The following is a 4,945-nucleotide window of genomic DNA, read 5'->3' as shown; positions in this document are numbered from 1 at the left end:
AGCAGTAACCCCACACATATCTGGAAAGTGCCATAGGGCCCAGGAGAGGGGAGAGAGAAGGAGCAGAGGCAGGAAGAGTCCAAAGGAGAGCGTTAGGGTGGACAGGCGCTAACCATAGCTTCTCTAGCTCCATCCAACGGCTATAGGCATGATAGGTAGACCACGCCGCTAGATGGCGCAAGTGGGAAGCCCAATAGTACTTTACCACATCCGGGACCGCCAAGCCACCAAACGCCCTCCCGGCCATCATCACGGACATCGGGAGCCGATGTCTTTTTCCATCCCAAATAAATCGAAAAATAGCCGCCTGTAGAGAGCGCAGGGCTGACAGTGGGACCCGAACCGGCAGGGTCTCAAAAAAGTAAAGAAGCTTCGGGAGAATAGTCATTTTCACCGCAGCAATGCGACCAAAAAAAGAGATGTATTGCGAGCGCCATTTTTCCATAAGAGCACGGAGCTCCCGAAAGAGGGGAAGATAGTTGGTGGAATAAAGTGAGGAATAGTTAGAAGAGATCCAGACCCCCAAGTACTTAATAGCAGAGGGAGACCACCGGAAAGAATAGTCAGAGCGTAGAAGAGCAGAAAACGAAGAAGGGAGATTGAGAGGAAGGGCCTCCGACTTAGCAAGGTTAACCTTATAGCCGGAAACCACCCCATAGTCATGCAAAACCTTGTAAAGAGAAGGAAGAGACAGTAGAGGGCGAGAAAGTATAAGAAGAACATCGTCAGCAAACAGACAAACCTTGAATTCCCTATCATGTAAGAAAATACCAGTAATGTCCGGATCACCTCTGATCATAGCGGCTAAGGGTTCAATACATAGCGCAAAGATCAGGGGGGATAACGGGCAACCCTGACGAGTTCCATTAAATAAAGAAAAAATAGGAGACGGCGAGTGAGGAAGCTTGAGTGAGGCTGTAGGGGAGGAATAGAGACCCCGCAGTGCAGTCAAAAACTTCCCCGAAATCCCAAATTTTTGTAAAGTAGCAAAAAGAAACGGCCACCCCAGCCTATCGAAAGCTTTTTCAGCATCTAAACTAAGAATTAAGGCCTGCTCAGATCTCCGATTGATCAAATCAATCAGGTCCACCACCCTCCTTGTGTTGTCTCCACCTTGGCGACAAGGGATAAATCCAACCTGGTCTTTATGAATGAGAGCCGGGAGGAAGGAGCAAAGTCTAACAGCCAATACCTTAGAAAAAAGCTTAAGGTCAGAGTTAAGGAGGGCAATGGGCCGATAGCTGGAGCAATCGTGAGGATCTTTGCCGGGCTTGGGTATAAGGGTGATAAGGGAGTGTAAGAAAGACTGCGGAATCGCCTCCCCGTCCAGAAAGGAATTGAAGAGAGAAATGAGTTTAGGCACCAGCAGAGTGGAGAATGTCTTATAATACAGATATGGGAAACCATCCGGCCCAGGAGAGCGACCAGTCGGGAGAGATTTAAGGACCTCCAAGACCTCCTCTCCCGTAATAGGGGCATTTAGAACATCCCGGTCGGCACCTGAAAGAGAAGGCAATCCACACCGAGAGAGATAGGTGTCTAAGGTGGCTGCCCTCTCCCCCGGGTCGGACGGCAACTGGGAAGGAAGTGAGTAAAGACCAGTGTAATAGTCAACAAAAAGACGGGAGATATCAGCAGGGTGGTAATGGAGAACCCCATTAGGGTCCTTCAAAGCAGAGGGGGATTGAGCAGCAGCCCGGTCACGTAAACGCCTCGCCAGCATTGTGTGAGCCTTATTGCCTTTCTCGTAGAAGCGTTGCTTGGCATAGAGCAATTGCCTCTCAACTCTATGTAGAGCCAGGTCGCCCAATCGCGCCCGGGCCGCAACCAAGCCCCTCAGTGTTGAAACAGAAGGAGAAGACAGCAAGCAAGCTTCCAGACGAGCAATCTCCAATCGAAGTTCCCGAGAGCGACTCAGAGCATTACGCTTAAGACCAGCGCCCAAAGCAATGCAATGGCCGCGGATCACAGACTTGTGAGCTTCCCAAAGGATAGCCTGCGAGGACACTGAGCCTTCATTAGTGGCAAAGTAGTCAGTAATACACCGCTGAATCGACTCTCGGGAAGGTAACGTTTTAAGGAGGGAGTCATTCAATCTCCAATGACAAGATCTCAGAGAGGAAGGGGAAGAGGAGAAAGAGAGGAGAACTGGACAGTGGTCAGACCAAGAAATAGGATCCAGAGAGGTATCAGAGAGCATGCGCACCATCGGAAGATTCCCAAAAAAAAAGTCAATACGCGTATGCAACTTGTGTGGGTGCGAATAAAAACTAAAAGACGCTCCGTCGGGTGGCCAATCCTCCACAAATCGTAGAGCGAGGAGTTACGGATGAGACGCCGAAAAATTGAGGCAAGACGCAGCTGCGCAGGCACAGGGGGAGCGCCGGTGACTGAATGGCGGTCCAAGGAGGGGGAAAAGATGAGGTTAAAATCTCCACCCACTAACCATGCTGACGGGGGATACCTCTGGAGTTTAGTAAGGACCCTACGCAGAAAAGGAACTTGCGAAGTGTTAGGAGCATAGACATTACAAAGCAAAAGGGAGACCCCGCCCAGGGAACCCTCCAGTATGACATACCTCCCCTTAGGATCAAGAAGAGAGGAAGAGACTTGTAATGGGCAGGACCTAGACACCAAAATAGCTACCCCCGCCCTCTTCCTATCCATGGTAGCCGAGTAACGTTTGAAGGACTTATAAGGGATTACATACAGGAATACATAGGGGATAATAGTATTATAAGTGATAGCCAGCATGGGTTTACTAAGGATAGAAGTTGTCAAACCAATCTAATTTGCTTTTATGAAGAGGTGAGTAGAAGCCTTGACAGAGGAATGGCTGTGGATATAGTGTTTCTGGATTTTGCTAAAGCATTTGATACTGTCCCTCATAGACGTCTGACAGGTAAGTTAAGGTCTTTGGGTTTGGAAATTTTAGTTTGTAACTGGATTGAACACTGGCTCATGGATCGTACCCAGAGAGTGGTGGTCAATAATTCGTACTCTGATTGGTTCACGGTTATTAGTGGTGTACCCCAAGGTTCAGTACTGGGACCGCTGTTGTTTAATTTATTTATCAATGATATAGAGGATGGTATTAACAGCTCTGTTTCTATCTTTGCAGATGACACCAAGCTTTGTAGCACGGTACAGTCTATAGAGGATGTGCATAAGTTACAAGATGACTTGGATAGACTAAGTGTCTGGGCATCCACTTGGCAAATGAGGTTCAATGTGGATAAATGTAAAGTTATGCATCTGGGTACTAATAACCTGAATGCGTCATATGTCTTAGGGGGGGATTAAACTGGCAGAGTCACTGGTAGAGAAGGATCTGGGTGTACTTGTAGATCACAGACTACAGAATAGCATGCAATGTCAGGCTGCTGCTTCCAAAGCCAGCAGGATATTGTCATGTATCAAAAGAGGCATGGACTCAAGGGACAGGGACATAATACTCCCCCTTTATAAAGCATTGGTAAGGCCTCACCTGGAGTATGCTGTTCAGTTTTGGTCACCTGTACATAAAAGGGACACTGTGGAGCTGGAAAGGGTGCAGAGACGCGCAAATAAACTAATATGGGGCATAGAACATCTTAGCTATGAGGAGCGATTAAAGGAGTTACAATTGTTTAGTCTTGAGAAGAGACGTTTAAGGGGGGATATGATAAACGTATATAAGAATATTAATGGCCCATACAAAAAATATGGAGAAAAACTGTTCCAGGTTAAACCCCCCCCAAAGGACGAGGGGGCACTCCCTCCGTCTGGAGAAGAAAAACTTTAGTCTCAAGGGGCGACACGCCTTCTTTACCATGAGAACTGTGAACTTATGGAACAGTCTACCTCAGGAACTGGTCACAGCAGGAAAAATTAACAGCTTTAAAACAGGATTAGATACATTCCTGGAACAAAATAACATTAATGCTTATGAAGAAATATAAAATCCCATCCCTTCCCCAATATCGCGCCACACCCCTACCCCTTAATTCCTTGGTTGAACTTGATGGACATATGTCTTTTTTCGAACGTACTAACTATGTTACTATGTTACTATGATGCCGCTGTTGGGGGTGATTTGACTGGTGTTGCTGCATTCCGCACGGAGGGGGTTCTTCGGGTCCAGCCTCCTGTCGTCGATGGTAGCCGAGTCCGTGATGTCCGAAGCCGTCCCGCAGCTGGAGTTACGGCCGCTGGTCCAGAGCCGGTAAGGTCGGGTGAGTACACCACTGTCTCCACTGCTGCGGGTTCAGGGGGGGTGGGGGGGTTGGAGGGTTTGCAATATTTCGTAGATGGGTTGCAAGCGTTGCTGCGCAGTAGCGGGTTGTCTGCGGGTGGGTCGCCGGTACCTGTGTGGGGCGCAGCGACTTTGTCCAAGGGGCTGGTGAATATAGTCTGGGTCCTGGGGTTGCTCGGGCGAGCTCACCCCCGGTGGTGGGGGCGTCGGGATCCGGTGGGGATCTGCTTCTGCTCGGGGGGAGGTGTACGTGTGTTTCGAGGGCCCCTTGGGCGCGCACCTTAAGGCTGAGGTGCGGGAAAGGATTTGGAAGCGGGAATGTGTGGATATTTTTTCGCTACTCCTGCTTGAAAAATTTAATCTGGACAGGGTTAGGCCGGATGAGTCGAAGCGTATGGAGAAGGTTGAGGAGGAGGAGCGCCGGCGGTATCGGCTGATACCGCGGACCTTCTCCAACTGGCTTCAGGTGTTCGCTATTTTGGGCAGCGTTGTGGGAGAAAAGTCGCCGGAGCATTGCTCTGGTCTCTTTTGTTATTTGGACGCTGTTGGGGAGGCGTATTGGGTGTATGGGGGTTCGGCGTGGCTTTGGTACGATGAACAGTTTAGGCAGCGGATGGCAGTGCGCCATGATTTGAGGTGGGACCATAAGGACATAGGTCTGTGGATGCGGCTTATGGCGGCTCCACGCAGTGGGGGTGGCCTGCAGTCCTT

This window comes from Hyla sarda, chromosome 4, assembly GCF_029499605.1.
Source record: "Hyla sarda isolate aHylSar1 chromosome 4, aHylSar1.hap1, whole genome shotgun sequence".
Classification (NCBI taxonomy): Eukaryota; Metazoa; Chordata; class Amphibia; order Anura; family Hylidae; genus Hyla; species Hyla sarda.
The sequence above is the reverse complement of the archived record's forward strand: the minus strand, read 5'-3'. Positions refer to the sequence as shown.